Source organism: Peromyscus maniculatus, chromosome 5 (assembly GCF_049852395.1).
Source record: "Peromyscus maniculatus bairdii isolate BWxNUB_F1_BW_parent chromosome 5, HU_Pman_BW_mat_3.1, whole genome shotgun sequence".
Lineage (NCBI taxonomy): Eukaryota > Metazoa > Chordata > Mammalia > Rodentia > Cricetidae > Peromyscus > Peromyscus maniculatus.
This window is the reverse complement of record NC_134856.1, coordinates 123,299,374-123,316,236: the sequence shown is the minus strand read 5'-3', so window position 1 is coordinate 123,316,236 and position 16,863 is coordinate 123,299,374. Positions and strand designations below refer to the sequence as shown.

At 44.8% G+C, this 16,863-nt stretch overlaps 1 long non-coding RNA gene across 1 annotated transcript in view; it reads left to right on the top strand.

Moving 5' to 3' along the window:
- Positions 1 to 16,863, top strand: part of LOC121829811 (uncharacterized) — an 85,756-nt gene that overhangs the window by 57,393 nt on the left and 11,500 nt on the right. The window contains exon 4 of the long non-coding RNA XR_006072887.2: positions 12,887 to 13,000. This is a non-coding gene — a long non-coding RNA (uncharacterized LOC121829811). The remainder of the gene's footprint in view (positions 1 to 12,886; positions 13,001 to 16,863) is intronic.

The following is a 16,863-nucleotide window of genomic DNA, read 5'->3' as shown; positions in this document are numbered from 1 at the left end:
GCAATTCTGTTTACAATAGTATGGAAATTGGCCAAAAATAGAGCCTATACCACAAGAAATCCCACGAAGGCTCTGAAGTTAAAGGTCATGGCATTGAAGAGGAAACTAGTCAGAAGAGATACTGTGGAAGAAGCAGAACGGGCTTGGTGCCTATGTTTGTAAGCTTCCTGTTATTGTGACCATATACAGGATATAATCAAGTATAATGGGAAAAGGGGGTTTATCTGGGCTTATTTATTCATGATCAATTGACCTTGGTAGCTTTGAGTCTTGGGCAAATCAGCACATTATTGAAAGAGCAGCTGGGGGGCGGGGGACTCTTCCCCTCATAGAATATGGGGAAAAAGATAGAACAAAGGGGCTAGAGCCCTGAAATCCTTTTCCGGGGTTCCACCTAGTGACTTTCTAGTGACTGCAAAGGTCTTTGCTTGGCCTTACCTGTTAATGCTTCTACCATCCCCCAATAGTGCCAAGTAGAAGGTAAGACTTTGGGGGTACTTGTGACCCAATTATCTAATTAGAGTAGTGCCTCTTACTCTCAGGGAACTCACTTCTAAAATCTTTATTTATCTTGAGATTTGTTCCATCTTGACCGTGTACATGCTGCCAAATCCAGATGACAGAGGCATGAGATTAGAGCATCCAATAGATGTCATGTGCATGAGATTAGAGTATTCCTGTAGATGATCTGTGCATAATAGTAGGGCATCCTTGTAGAAGATCTGTGCATGATATTAGGGCATCCCTGTAGAAGATCTGTGCATGAGTTTAGGGCATCCCCATAGATGATCTGTGAATGAGATTAGGGCATCCCATAGATGATTTGTGCATGATATTAGGGCATCCCCATAAAGCATCTGCACTGATGATCAGGACATGAAATGAGGGCATTTACATTGATGATCAGGGCATTCCCATCAATGTCAGAGGGACTGGCTAATGTCCTTCTGCTTGGTGCTGTTTAGAGCAGCTACATAAATTTTTAAGTTGGAGGTTAGCTGAAGGAAGTGTGTTAGTGGAAGAGGTGATTTACAGCTGAGTCTGATTCTAGCCTCTCTCCGCTTCCTGGTGCACCCAAGGTGAACAAGCAACCTAGCATGCCCCTCTTGCCACAATCAAGTGCCCCATCACTTTACTGGCCATGATGGATAGTACTCTCAAACTGTGAGCCCAGATAAACATGTCCTTCCATTAGCTGCTTCTTGTTTGGTATTTAATGATTACTACAAGAAACAGAACTAGTACAGTCCTGCAACAGCAGCTTCTGTTTCCAACATGTAGACTTTTTCATTACTTCCTAATCAATTCAGCACAGCAAGAACTATAACCCACTACACGGGCATTCTGCTTGCGATCTCAGGTAACCCATGCAATGTTTCCATGGCATGGGAGAGAACAGCCTGGAGATCAATCTTAAGTTCATTTTCAAAGTTGATAATCCTAATATTCTTTATAAGAAATATGAGGTGACAACGGAACAGGCTCATGGGAACTGTTCAACACCACTGTAAAAAATAGGCGATATGGAAAAAGAAAGGGACAAAACAGGAAGCGGTGACCACTATGTGAGCCTAGGGTATGGAAGGTGCTCCAAGTCTGGGTCATGCAGAGTCTCCCCTTGTGACAACAGAGGATCTTTGAGAAACAACAACAAAAGGCTTGCATGTGTCCCTGCCAAAGCAGACACAGACGCTGTTAACTCTTGGTTCCCAGGCACCTGTCTTTGTTTCCTCCTCTGCAGATACATTATTTAAACTAAGACAGGAATGCATCCACTAAGCTTGAAGCTACAACAGAAAAGCATTCTTGCTGTCATATTCCTGACATTCTATGCATTTTCATGACATTTGACTGCCAGAAACTCTCTGTACTCAAAAGTGTAAAGTCCTCCCATGCTCAGGGCAGGATTATTGTTCTCTGGGGCTCCCTGTACAGAAAGGAAAGGTGTCCTAGAGCTACTTTTATAACTGAAATAAAACAGACATAAAAATGAGAGAGATATGACTAAACCACGGTCAGGTTCAGTGTTGCGCAAGTGTGTCAGACAGAATAATACTGGGCACGTTCGTCCATAAGGCATGATGAGGAAGAATGTTCTGGATTACACTTTACTTACCAGAAAGGCTAATTAGGATTTTACTCTTCAATTGGTCATACTCAAAACTTATGTGAGAATTCAGAAAAGCTCCCTGACCTTGATATGTGCACAAGTTCATGCGTTCCAATCCCACTTCTTACTGCTGAATGCCCTATGGTTCCAGCTCCCAACCCTGCCCTATATCCAAAGCCAGCCTTTTACACAGCCACACATTCTTGCATTGACTCATGTAGCAAATATTTATGATGCCTCCGGTATGAGCTAGACACTCTGTTATGCTTTGAGGGTGTAAAGATAAAAAGACACAGAACCGAGAGTGGGTGGGACATGTAAATCAACAATTAGTGCAGCGTGATGGCACACTGTGATGGAGGGGTGCCCAAGGAGACCACACAGGTGGGGACAGATAACTCAGCCTGGGGGTGGCAAGGGCGCTGGGAAATAGCATTCCAGGAAGAGAGAGCTGAAGGTGCAAACACCCGGGTACAAAGAGCAGTCCTTGCAGAGAGAAACTCTCAGGGGCATCAGTCACCTGGAGAAGAGCCGGAGAAACAAGAGCATCTACTTTAGAGAGTCTTAAAGACCATTGTCCCTCTACTTGTTCCCATGTCCCCTGGATGTCTGAAATAGTCCCATGTCTAATGACTGAATTGAGGTGCAACCTCTGTTTATACTAAAGTGTTTCTTATTTGTGTTTTCTGAGACAGGATCTCATACAGCTCAGGCTGGCATCAAACTCACTATATAGCCAAGGCTGATCAGACAATCCGATATAGATTGATTGTCCTTTATCCAAAATTCTTGCAATCAGAAGTACTTATTTCAGCATTTGGTATATATATATATATATATATATATATATATATATATATATATATATATGTTCTGGATTACACTTTACTTACCAGAAAGGCTAAATAGGGTGTTACTTAATATATATATATATTAAGCTATTTTGGGGGTGTGATGAAAGTCTAAACAAGAATTCCTATTTCTGTGTATTCCTTACACACATACCCTTAAGTTCATTTCAAGCAATTATCTTTAATAGTTTTGTGAATGAAATGAAATTTCACACTGAAGAATTTTCTACTTGTACCATGATGTCATCATTCAAAAATGTTCGGAGTCTACAGCAGTTTGGATTTTGAGATTTTAGCGCTAGGTTAAAAATGTGCACCAACAGCACAGCTCTCCCCAGAGCTGGGGCAAAGTCGTTTGTTCTCACCGCCTCTGCTTCCTCCTTCCTGGTAGTAGCCCTGAAATACTGCCTTATATTCCTGAGTCCTGATGACCCCAGAGCCTTCTCATAAAGTCCAGAAGCTACTCGGCCTTAAACATCATGCATAGAGAGACTACTCTGGCTCCCTATTCCGTGAAGTGAATGAAGTCTTGTCCCTCTAGAGTTGTTTCAAAGACTATCATGGAGCATGTACACAGCTTAGATCATGGATGCACAATAAATATTTGCTCCACTGCCCTCCACACGTCCACTTAAAATGTCCTTCCCTTGATAAGGATAATAACTGTCTGAATTTATTGGGATAGGACACATATCAGCCTCCTTAACTAACTGAGAGTCACTTTAGGCTCTCTGCCTATGAACAGGCTTTGTTTTAAATTGGGGTTGATGGGACGCTGGAGAGTAGAGACAGAGAGATAGACAAGAAGGCAAACAGATGGATAAAATATGGGATCCAGGCCACCTTTTGGTGGTCCAACCTTACAGAATATCTTACTATTCTAAAGACTTCCATTTCCATGAGCATAGAACACTTAGAGATTTTAAACAGAAAATTGCTAGACAGTAGCATTTGTCTTAAACCCAGAGTGAAATGTACACCCAAGAACTTTCTAGCCAAGAGCCCTGAGCACCAATGCACTGTGTGGGAAGATGATTCTTTCACTATCTCTAGAGCTCCCTCCTCCCTTGTGACTTCTTTTTAAAGACAACATAATTCAAGATTTGGCTTTAGTAAGTCATCAGAATTCTTACCAGCTATGAACCCTGTGAGTTACACTAATAAATGGTGTGGCCAGATATAGCCATGGCTAAATTGTGGCCCTGATGTAGATAGAGTGATTAGTCACCAATGAGACATCTGACATCTGTGTCACACACCTCGGAGCAATGCTCAAGGATCATTTCAGAAGATTGATTGCCAAGACTGTGAGAGAGATGGATAAGGACCAGAGCAAAGCAGTGTCTTCAGGAAATGACAGGACTCATGAACTCACAGCAGCTGTGGTTGCCTGCAGAAGATCTGCACAAGATCAAGCCAACAACATTCCCACACAGAAGGGGGGCTTATGAACCCCCACCCCCAGCTGATGAGCTCTTTACAGTTGATGGGGTCTGGAAGAAGGAAGGAAACTCAGTTTTCTTTAAGGATGTTGCTCCTGGCAGGTTAACCAGGCTCCAGGGGTAGTCTGAACCCCACGAGTACGTGGGTCCTACAAACTGGACTCAGTGGACTATTAAAAAAAAAAAGAGAGAGAGAGAGAGCACAAAGATTCAAAGGTAGTAAGGTGGGGGGGAATCTGGGAGGAGTTTGAGGGAGGAGTGAGGAGTGAAAAATGGTCAAAATATTGTATGCATGTGTGAGATTCTCAAAGAATTAATAAAAATAGTATATTTAAAAGAATTTCTAGCCGGGCGTTGGTGGCGCACGCCTTTAATCCCAGCACTTGGGAGGCAGAGTCAGGCGGATCTCTGTGAGTTCGAGGCCAGCCTGGGCTACCAAGTGAGCTCCAGGAAAGGCACAAAGCTACACAGAGAAACCCTGTCTCGAAAAACCAAAAAAAAAAAAACAAAAAAAAAAAAGAATTTCTTTTTACTTATTTGTGTGTGTGTGTGTGTGTGTGTGTAAATACATAGTGTCAGTGTGAATACACACTATAAACCTGCAGGTTCCAGTGCCCGTGCACACGTGCAGAGACCAGAAGAGAGCGTGGGGTGGCCTCCTCCATTACTCTCTACCTATTCCATGGAGGCAGCATTTCTCCATGCATCGGGCAGGGGCTCACGACTCAGCAAACTCCAGGAAGCCCCCTCTCTCCTCTCCAACCAGAGCTAGTGACAGGAATAACCAGGGATGCCCAGCATGTTACATGGGTACTGAGAGCCACATTACCGGCGAGCAAGCACTCTTAGCCCCTGAGCCATCTCTCCAGAACCTCTCTACCTTTCATCTTAGAGCCCCTTTCCCCCTCAGTGTCCACAAAGAACCCCAAGCAGTCTCAGCTGACTAATACCGAACCCCTTTCTAGAATGTTCTTCTAAATTCCTCACAGTGCGCAGGTAGCACAACATGGAGCAAGGTGCCCTCAGGCAGGCCAGTGAAGTGGTCCAAAATATCCTGAACAGGCTGCTTATTTTAACTAAACAGGACAGCTCCGTATGAAACCTGAACCCTGTGGACTAAAGATTTCGGCGGCTTGAGGTTCCTGGTGTGAGATCAGGAAGCCAGACAGGACTGGGTGCCTTCCCTGCCCTCCACAGCAAGATGTTTAGTTTCCTCCTCAGGAAATCAGGCCGCCTCAGTAGGGGGCCATCTGAACGTCCTGAGTGACTGGGAACCCTGAGAGGATAGTGTCCAAAAGGCCTATCAAACTGAGGCATCTCAAAGCCCCCTGCAGTGCTATTACCATGAAACAATCATCTACCCTTTGAAGTTAATAATTAGTTCATGTAATCAAAAGGTAGATACCTAGCTCCAGTGAGCAACGGGAGGCCGTGAAAACACCAGCCAACAGACAAGGTAGGAAGGCAAGTTAGAGGCGATGAATGAGGAAAGAAAGCATCCACCCAATCCCCAGGCCCCTGAGCTGTGTGTGCCAGGACAGCTGGAGGCATACCCCAGTCTGCAGTCCCCCAGCTCCCTTTCATACACTAACATTCCAAATTTGCACAGCTGAGACCAACCACACATTCCCACAAAGATTCTCCAAGGAATCAGCCATCTGATGATGTGAATGTATAGATGACTCCTTTGGAACAGTATCTTAAATTTAAGAATCACTGCTGGGTAACTAATGCAGAGACACAGTCTTTCCCAATGTGGTCCTGAAAGACAGGGATCATTGGCTTCCAAATGTCCAGAGACAGTCTTCAGTTTCAACCTCATTGGACCTCCTCACTCTTGGTATAAAATAGGGAAGAGAAGCATCCCTCCCCAACCTCACCCCCCAAAAACAACACTGTATTAGACAGAGGTAGGTTGATATTTGAGGAGTAGAAAGGCCCAGAAAAACATTGGTGTTATTCGCCATTATGTCAATTCAGATACATCTCCTAATTCAGTGGTATTCACAAGCACAGAAATAATTTGTTCATTGCTAATTACAAATTTCCAGAAAACTGCAATTACACTCTGAAGCACTGCTGCTTTTATATTATGATCATTGAGATTGATTGGATTGTTTTCAGAAGTAAACTTAGACATGGTGATACATGTCTATAATCCCAGCAGTTGGTGGGTCGAAACAGAAAGGATCAGGCATTCAAGGTCACCCTTATCTACATAGCCAGTTCAAGGCCAGTTTGGGCTCAGTGAAACCCTGTCTCAAAAGAAAAGAAATTTCAACAAAGTTGCCCATATTATATCCCTTACCTGTTAGTTGACAGGGTACCCCAGGCCCAGTGGTGGTGATGATCCTTTTGTCTTTCTTTGTGACCTTATTTTAACTGTACCTTTGGACTCTCTGCTTTCATTTTCAATTCTAATCTGACTCAGTGGGTGCTTAGCTTTATGCCAGCTTGGCACAACCATTTTGGAAGAGGGATTCAATTGAGAAAATGCCCCTACTAGGTTGGCCCATGAGCAATCCTGTGTGCCTTTTCTCGATTGTGGGAGAGCCCAGATCACTGTTCTGTGCTGTGGGATGTTCTGTATGTCCTGTGGGAGCCCGTTCTCGGGTTCATCGTGGCTTTACCCAGCAGGTCCGCATAGAGGATGATTAGGACCACGGGCCTGAGTGCAGGTGTCTGAGATGGTCTGCATTTGGCTGTGCTGGGGGATGGTCTGTATGTCAAGTTGCTCTGATTGGTCAATACATAAAACCTGATTGGCCGTGGCTAGGCAGGAAGTATAGGTGGGACTAACAAAGAGGAGAAATAAGAGAACAGGAAGGCAGAAGGAAGATGTAAAGTACCAGTAAGCCACGAGCCACATGGCAAGATATAGATTTGTAGAAATGGATTAATTTAAGCTATAAGAACAGTTAGCAAGAAGCCTGCCATGGCCATACAGCTTGTAAGCAATATAAGTCTCTGTGTTTACTTGGTCGGGTCTGAGCAGCTGTGGGACTGGTGGGTGACAGAGATTTGTCCTGACTGTGGGCCAGGCAGGAAAACTCTAGCTACAGTTCTGCTATCCTTTTCCTGTGTGGATTTATTGGCTTGGATTTGTGCAAATGAGGATACTCCTGCTATCTTCTGTAGCAAAAGGTACCAGACAAGACACATGGAGAGTGATGAGAAGCTACTGTGCATCCCAGCTGGTTCTGGAGGTAGAACCCTTGACCCAACATAGAAGCCAGCATAAAAGTAATTGTAAGGGTCCAGCAGCTTCAAATCCTTTTGTAGTTTCATTCTGTGCTGCGAGAAAACACGCTGACCCAAAGCAACTTGCAGGAAGAAAAGGTTTACCTGGGTTATACTTTCAGACCACACTCCATCGTTGAGGGAAATCAGAACAGAGGCTCAAGGCAAGAACCTGGAGATGAGACCACGGAGGAATGTTGCTTACTGCCTCATTCTCCGGCTGGCTCACAGCCTCTTGCTTAGCTGGCTTTCTTCTGTAGCCAAGGAACACCTGCCTCGAGAGAGTGCTGCCCACAGTGTGCTGCCCCCTTCCCCACTAATCCTCAAGACAATCCCTCAAGACATGGCCACAGGCCAACCTTACTAGGCAATTCCTCAACTGAGACTCCCTCAGATGACTCTAGGCAGTTCAAGTTGACAGCTGGAGCTACTAGGAGGCGCCCGGAGCATAAACTTGGAAAATAAAGATTCATACATTCACGTGACATTTGAAAAACTGGAGGGTCACTCAGAGCCTCTGGGCTTCCTAGCGGAGGAAGAAGCATTCCAGGGTATCAACCCCTACCATGGGGCCATTGCTCCATGAAGTGGTGACAGGGGTGGCAGAAATTACTGTGTACTTCTTTGGGATAAAAATAAAAACAAAAACAAGGGAAGTGGAATGCAAAGCTTGTCACTCCTGATTTTAAAAAGGATAGTTTCTGGACAAAGTCCAGACGTCTCACAGTGGGCAGAGCTTTGGCCTGTTCCTCACAACACCTGTCCTGTCACTGCTTCTGCAGTTACACGTGCCATGGCTTTTCCTCCAGTGTCTGATCAGCTGGACCTATTGTGGAGTGAGCTCCAGGAATCCTCCTAGCCACGCCTTCCTGTGTTAAGGTGACAGGTGTGTGTAACCAAGCCTGATTTGTTACAAATATCCTGGGGATCTGAATTAAGATCCTCCTGCTGTGTGGCAGGCAATTTATAGACTGAATCACATCCCCGGTCCTGTAGGGGATTTTCCAAGGCTTCTGGCAGCACTTTCCTGACAGTTACTTTTTTTTTATTGCTCTGTTAAAACACCATGACCAAAAGCAGCTCACAAAAGAGTTTATTGGGGCTTACAGTTCCAGAGGGAGAGTCCATAGTATAGGCTGTCGGCAACAGGAGGCTGGAGCGGTACTCTGAAAGGTCACATCCTTAACCCCAGGCACAGAGCAGAGAGAGGCAACTGGAAGTAGGGGGAGGCTAAGAACTGTCAAAGCCCACCCCCAGTGACACATTTCCTTCCACCCAGGCCACACTGCCTCTCCAAATAGTGCCACCGACCGGAGGTCAGGTATACATGAGCCTATGGGGACAGTGTCATTCAAAACACTACATCCTCCAAAGAAGCTCTTCTGGTTTACGCTGAATGCCTTTGTGCTATCATAAGGAAATTAGTGGTTTTTCTAGAGTTGGCACTTTGCTCAAGAAATCCACACAATAAATAAATGATATGATCAGCTACTGAATGAAAGAACTACTGTAGGTCACCACCACAGCTTTGACTGAGAGAAGAGAATTGCACTTAAATGTCACAGGAGAATGGGTAAACTTCAGATACCTGAGCTTATTCTAGAATATTAAAACCAGAATTTGGGGTTGTGGGGTATGGGATATTCAAGAAAGTGTCTCTGTGAATTCTGACACAGAGGGGGTCAGAGGAAGTACAAACCAAACCATAGAATTCATAATGATGTGTCATGGCTGCCCCAACATAATTATTGATAGATAGGGAAATGGAGTCCAGAGGAGTTGAGTATTTTATTTAATCTGTGGCATGGTTTGCATTTATATGAGAGGAGCAGAAAAGGTCATCCACACTGGTCCTGGGGGTCCTACTGTCCCAGGAGCCTGGACCAGTCACTTCCATCCTTGGGCCTTCTTTTCCTTATCTGTAAACTATAGGGTTAAACTCACTGCCTTTGGGCTCGCTTCTATCATTTTGTTATTGTGGTGATGGTGGCAGTCTACCCCTCCCAAACCAGGAACCTTGAAACTGTTTCCCTCTGTTTTGTCTCTGATTGGATACAAGTCCATCTGGCACACAGCCAGTGTGGCCAAAGGTCTAGCAATCACTTCAGGTAGGAAGACAGACACCTGTTTCATAGTATGCTTTGTTTTTTCCACCACCCAACTATAAGACTTTTAATAGTAGAGTTCTTTCCTTGTTTATCTTTATATTCTTAAACAAAATAGGTGCTCAATAAATGCTTGCCAAAGGAAAATGCAGCTCATAAAAACCACGGCTATATGTGACCCTTCCTTGTCCTGCTCCAGTATTCACAGGAGCTCCCCCATAAAAATTTTAATCACTGCCACCATATTGTCTTTTTTACCTTTCAAAGAGGAGCTCTCTGGCTCAAAAACACTGCAAATGTCCCTTCTTGCCTCCCCTGTGGTCATTTACAGGCTGCTCTCTAGGATGCTAACCCATCCTTATCTCCCTTTTCCCCATTTCACATCTCAACAACCAGGAGTAGGACCAATTGCAAGGCGAGTGGAAGTGGTAGCCAGGACAGGCTGGTTTTAGTAGACCAGGGCTGAGAGCAGAGTTACTGGAAAGAAGTTCCACACCTTGTTGACTGGCTTCTCTAGCATGAGGAAGTGCCTGTGAGAATGAATGGCGGCTGGGGCTCTGTCTACATCATCAGCTCTGCAAACCATGAACAGTTTGGAAAGTTCTATGGTGATTGTTGGAAGAAGGTCAAAGTCCCAGACTCTCGAGTTATGAACCTTAGATGCGTCTGGTATGCGTACGCCTCCTCTGCTTAGATAGCAGAACTCTATCTGCTTCACTGGGTCAGTTGAATACAGCTATGTGACTGGTGATTCTGTGTGATCTTAGGCAGTCATCCAGCTTTTGGGATACTTCTGCTAAATTGAGAGAGTGGGGATTCTTAAGGATTCTACCAGATGGAGCTGGAAGAAATAGGTTTGGAAATGGTTTTTAACCCCTTAGCTCCAGTCCACTTCTCCACCTTCCAGAGAGACTGTGAAGATCCTTCCAGAGCTGACTCAGCAGTTAAGGGCACAGGCTACTCTTCCAGAGGACCCAGGTTCAATGCCCACCATCCACATGGCAATTCATAACTGTAACGTAACAGTTCCAGGTGATACCCACTTCTGGCTTCTGTGGGCACAACACACAGGTGGCACACAGGCATATATTCAGGCAAAATGTGTAAAATAATAAAATAAAAGAAAGTAACAAAAGATCTGTTAAGATATTACAGTAGCAACATGTAAAAATTTAGCCCAAGTCTTGGCCTGTTGCAAGCCTCCAACAAACGTTCCTTTCTACAGTTTATGTTGTGATTCTCTGATGCTCCTTGGGATTGATTAGACCACTAACTGCGAGACACAGACCAGGAGCTACCTGAGCACAGAAAGTGAGCCCAGGGTTGACAGTGATGGTGTCTGCAGTGGCCTCCTCGAGACCTCACTAAGAGCTGGTTTGATGAAGTAATTCAATTCTAACTCCGAAGGGGAAAAAAAACCTACGAAATGAACCTGCACGGGAGGAAGTCAGCACGGCCACTCCAGTGGCGTTGGGGGACTTCGGCATCCTACCTATCAGAAGGCCAAGACCTTCCTGCTGGAGGTGACAAGGAAGCGGCCTTATCAGCACTGAGATGATGGAGCAAGGTTTGGACCCAGCTTGCCTTCCTCTGCACTGTGTGGGCCCATCATTCTGGCCTAGGCACTGAATTCAGTTACCTGCTATATTCCAGGACCGGGTTCTAGATCCCTCCAGGACTAAGGCAGGGCTGTGTGCTGGCAAAAGCTTCCTGCTGTTTCTCAGGTTGTGCTCTTGTTATGGCGACTGCTCCTAGCTCCTCCTTTGTTTATTCGTTTGTCAGCTGGCACGTGAGATTATGTCAGCCTTAGGCAAGCTCTGCTCCCTGATGGCTGCCAGGTAAGAGGTCACTCTACCAGGCAGGACCTACCCAGGCGTAAATCTGGACTGGGGCCTCTCATTTCAGCTTTAACAGGGACAAGGGGAAGGAATAAACAAATGAGGAATTTGGAGACTTAATGGAGACCGCAAGTGTTGGCTTTGTGCATCTGTTAAATCCTTGGGCTGCTGAGAACACACACACACACACACACACACACACACACACACACACACACACACACACATACACACACACACACACACACACACACACACACACACACACACACACACACACACACACGACAGCTGTACGTCCCCTGCCCAGGGCGGGTGACCTGTGGGGCCTTTCTTCACTGTGCTCACCCTCTCAACCTTTGACAAGTGAGCCAACAGGAATCTTTGCCTGAATGACCCTTAAGGAGCTCAGACTTCCCTTGAAAACCCTGAAGGGTCCGAAGATTTGTGTTCTCACTGAGTACGGTGTTGTGAAGAGGCTCAGAGGGCTGTGAGAAAAGCCCACTACTGCCCTTGTTGGGTCACTGAATGTTTTCTTTCTCTCATGAGATAAGGGCTCTCTCCCTCCCCGAGTGCAGTAGAAAGTGCAGAGATAAAGTTATACAGGTGAGCCTTGAAAAATGGGCTTCTGACTCTCAGGCTTTCTCTCATTGCCTGAAAATGGGAATGGTAAAGTTAAAACAGTAAGAGGGCTGTGGTGAAGGCGCAGGGACATGATAGACGACAGTGTCAGGCACAGTGCAACCCCCTTTAGAGTTACCCCTGGACGCCCAGCTGACCACGGACAGACAGATCAGGAGGACCTTCCCCTCTGATGCCCCTTTCATAGCTAAGTAAGTGGCTCACAGAAAACCTAACACAAAAGGACCTTTGGCCACAGTTCAGAGAGAAGAGTAAGCCACAATTGTCATAAAAACATGTCAGTTCAAATAAGTGAAGCAACTGAAGTTCACTTCCAGGTAGGTCTGAGTACGTGAATCAAGAAGTACATTGGAAAAAAAAAAAAGAATTTGAAGGCCAGGGAGTCCCTTAACCTTCCTTCTCAATGTATTTTGGTAAAATTTGTGCTTCTTAGCTTAGTCTTGTTAGGTTCCAAGGCCTGAAAGTTTAGAAACAGAAAGCAAATGTGATATGAAAAACAGATTATTGTTGAGACAAGATTGCTAAGAGACTTTGGTAATCTGTTTTCCCAAATTCAAGAGTGTTTCAGAAAAGACTACCAGATTTTTGTTTCATCATTCACAGTGTCATCCATTCATGCATTCATTCATAAAACAAGCAATTTTGTATTCTGTTTCAGGAATTTCATAAGATGGTGGTGGTAGAAAGATGAATTGCCGTGGACTAACTGTGGTCTCTGTCTACAAGGAGGTCTTGTTTGAGTCAGGACCCACACCTAGCTAACAGGCACAAGGTAATCCTGTTATAGCATGGGTCTGCAGAAAGGGGTGCACCTCTCTAATAGGGGGTGTCAGAAGAGGCTTCTGAATCACTTCTGAGCTGGTTCTGAATAGGGTTTGTTAGTGGGAAAAGAGAAAAAGATGAAAATCTAGGCACAGAAAACAAAATGGAAGCATCTAAATGCACTCAGTCTTCTGTGTGTGTCATCTGTAATTGAACCTTGGGGTAATTGAGGATGGGGTTCACTTAGGAATAGAGATTCTCCTTGGAAGCTCAGAATCAAAAACAAATTGCACAGTGTTCTTATCTGACCTTGCTTAGTCCTGCATGTCCATCTTTAGGAAGTCAGTGTGGGCATTTAACAGCCAGGGGGTGGAGTCCACTCAGATGTAGCGAGACCTCAGTAGTTCTGCGATGTGTTGATGTGAGATTTTATGAAATGAACACATACCACTTCCTGCTTTGGTTTAACTGTTAAAAGACGGTTTTTGTTTATTCCTGATTTCAAAGTCACACATGAGATTATGCAGTGAAGGCTCAAAAAGGAAATAAAACTGTCTGTGGGTCCTCTGAACAGAAAACCCTCAATGTGTTCTGTTTCTAGTTGGCTTTCTGCTTTTGTGGTTAGAAGGATTTCCCATCGAAGAGATCATGAAAAAAAAATTTTTTTTTTACTTCCTGGCCATTCTTTTGTGATTTTAGCTTTCATACTTAACATGTAAATGCAGATTGAATTTATTTTAACAAGAGTCTATGTGAAATAGACTCTCAGGTGACATATATTTATGTCTTGGGTCACGTGTGTGTGTGTGTGTGTGTGTATGTGTGTGTGTGTGTGTGTGTGTGTGTGTGTGTGTGTGTGTGTGTGTGTGTGTGTGATGATTGAATCTTGGACCTCAGACATAATGAACACTCCTGGAGCCACTGAGTTACACCCCCAGCCCAATTTAGTCTTTTATTTTATTTTTAGTTTGGTTTCATTTCTTGTTTTTATAAAATCATCATTTGGTCATGGGTCTCCTAGATGGTTTGCCTGCAATCAAAATAAAATGTGATCGCTTAAGACCTACCTGAGATGCCTTGTTATCTCTGTGTCCAGGTTTGTCAGGCATTTTCCTTGGTCTTGTTGGCCACCCCTTGAGCCATTTAGCTCTTGTCGGCCATTCAGAAACTCACCATGTACAGTAGAAAGTGCTTTCATTCTTATGCTTCCAGAAACAGCTGTCTAACGAATCCCTACGCTGATGTTCTGAGTACCTGCCCCACTAAGGATGACATGAGACTCTCCCATCCCCCCATCCCCAGCCTCTGAATGATGACAAACCTTCATTCATTCCTTAAGCAAACATGATGCTCCAGGATACAGAGTTGAATGAGGCATAGATAGTCCCTATCCTGGGGGAGGGGGGTGTTCCCTCTTGCCCTTCTAGAAGGTTCCAGAGGAGCTGCCTAGGCACACAGTTTCATGGGATGATCTCATGGGAATCTAGATAATCACATGCAATTTACTTAACAAATAGTCATTGAGCTCCTAATATTTGCCAAGAGCAGTGCTGGGTGCTGGGCTACATGGCCTCAAGGAGCTCACTGCTGAGTGGAAGACAAATAAATAGGCGTTTCTAGCAGGAGAGATAAGGCTAAGTACGTGAAAGCATTGGGCCTCAGATGCCACGGCTTTCTGTTATTCATGCCAGCCTGCCAAGCTCTTATCGGCTGTATCAGCAAAAAGCACTTCTTTTACATTAGAAGTAAGGTAAGAGCGAAGGCAGTTAGCTGTCTGCTTGTTCACCTAAGATGTGTGATCTGATCTCAACTCTCTTGGGACTCAACTTCTAGAGTTACAGAGGAAGTCCGCAGGAGCAGGGGAATGAATGGGAGAACAAGCCAGGCAAGGAATTCAAAGAGGGATGAGTGGATGATGTATTGCTCTTGCCAGGGAACTCCACTGGCCTCCAGGCCTCCTGGTATCAACGCCAAGAGCACAGCCTGAGAAAAGATAACACAAGCCAGTCACCGAAGACTGTTCCTTTCCTTTTATCCCAGTGACCCACATCTGTGGGCCTTGCTGATGTTTGTTTTGACTTCTTAACTCTGCAAACCAGGGCGGCTCTTGCACTGTGGGCTGTTTACCTGACAAATCTGTTATGGATGAATTAGTGAGCTTAGGTGGTCATCTGTTATTGGGGCACATAGAACCACCCACAGAATACTGAAAGACAGACTCTTCTTACCCCAGATGGGAACCAAACCTATTCTACAACCTCTGGGGATCATCTGAGCCTCCTACCAATCCCTGAGCATGCCAACCTATCACTCTACTTTCATACTAAGAAGAGAGAAGAAAGTGGAATACAAGTCATAAATACAGCTATTTTACAAGAGCCTCTAAACTGGGAATCAGGATACATTTGTGAGCCCCTCCTGCATCCTGACGGCCCTTTCTCCATTCTAACCTGTCAGGGATTGATTTCAGCACCATGTCATGTGATATTACATTGTCAAGGATAATTAGAATCTGCTGCTGATTGCTTTCTACTCTCCTTCAGTTCATCACTGTGGTGATATTTTATTTGTGCTCTAGCAAATAAAACTTATCTGGGGATCAGAGGACAGAGCCAGCCACTAGATTAGACATAGAGGCCAGACAATGTTGTCACACACCCTTAATCCTTTCACTCAGGAGGCAGAGATCCGTATGGATCTCTGAGTTCAAGACCACACTGGAAACAAAGCCAGGCAGTGGTGGCATACACCTTTAATCCCAGGACTTGAGATCTCACGCCTTTGCTTGGGAAGCACACACGCCTTTAATCCCAGGAAGTGATGGCAGGAAGCAGGAAGGTATATAAGGCATAAGGACCAGGAACTAGAGGCTTTTAAGCAGTTCAGCCGAGAACCATTCGAGTGAGGACTCAGAGGCTTTCAGTCTGAGGAAACAGGATCAGCAGAGGAGTTGGCAAGGCGAGGTTGGCTGTGGCTTCTTCTGACTCTCATCTCTCAACTTGCACCCCAATATCTGGCTACGGATTTTTTATTAATAAGACTGTGTTAGCAATTCATGTATACATCACTATCTAGAGGAAATAGCGCTTCCACTCAAGGCTCCACAAAGGTTTCTATGAAACAGAAAACAAAAGGAGTGATGTTTATGAGCTGCAGAAAGTTCTAGATTCACCTAGTGTTTCCTCTTGCATAGAACAGTATAATTCCTGCTGAGTTTCTTGAGCAGAGGCCTTCTGTAGATGGTGGCCCTTTTGTTATCGTCATCGCCATGCATATCACTGTTGTTTGTTTGTTTGTTTGTTTTCTTCTGTGTTTTAAGTTGTTATAGAGGCAACCAAAACTTCTAAGCAAGTGCGCTGGCTTCTTTTCACAGTTGGGAATACACATGAGAGGGACAAGAAAAAAGGTAACTACGGCATAAAATGCCTAGGGAAAAATAGGTCTCTGAACATGGCAGCTGAACTTGCATGCCCATGCACTCACACATGTAAATAGCATATGTGTGTGCGGGCACATGTATATTCTTATGTATGTATATAAATAGGTATGTGTTGTATGTAATCCAGAATCCATCCTTAGCTCTGCAACCTTTTTCTGTTTTTCTCTTAGGGTTCTTTATTCTCTGCCCCCCACCCTGAATCTTGTAACTATGCTTTGTTCTATAATGTCTCAGCCTAAAGAGATCTTAAGTGCCTGTAAATGTGCCTGGGTATTGTGGCATGTACGCACAGGTAAGCCTTTCACAGATACACACACACACACACACACACACACACACACACACACACACACAAGTTGCCTTCCCTAGGCTTCAGTGACTAGGAATCCCACTATACAGAGTCCAATTATGCACCCCAGGGGAGGAGCCAGACC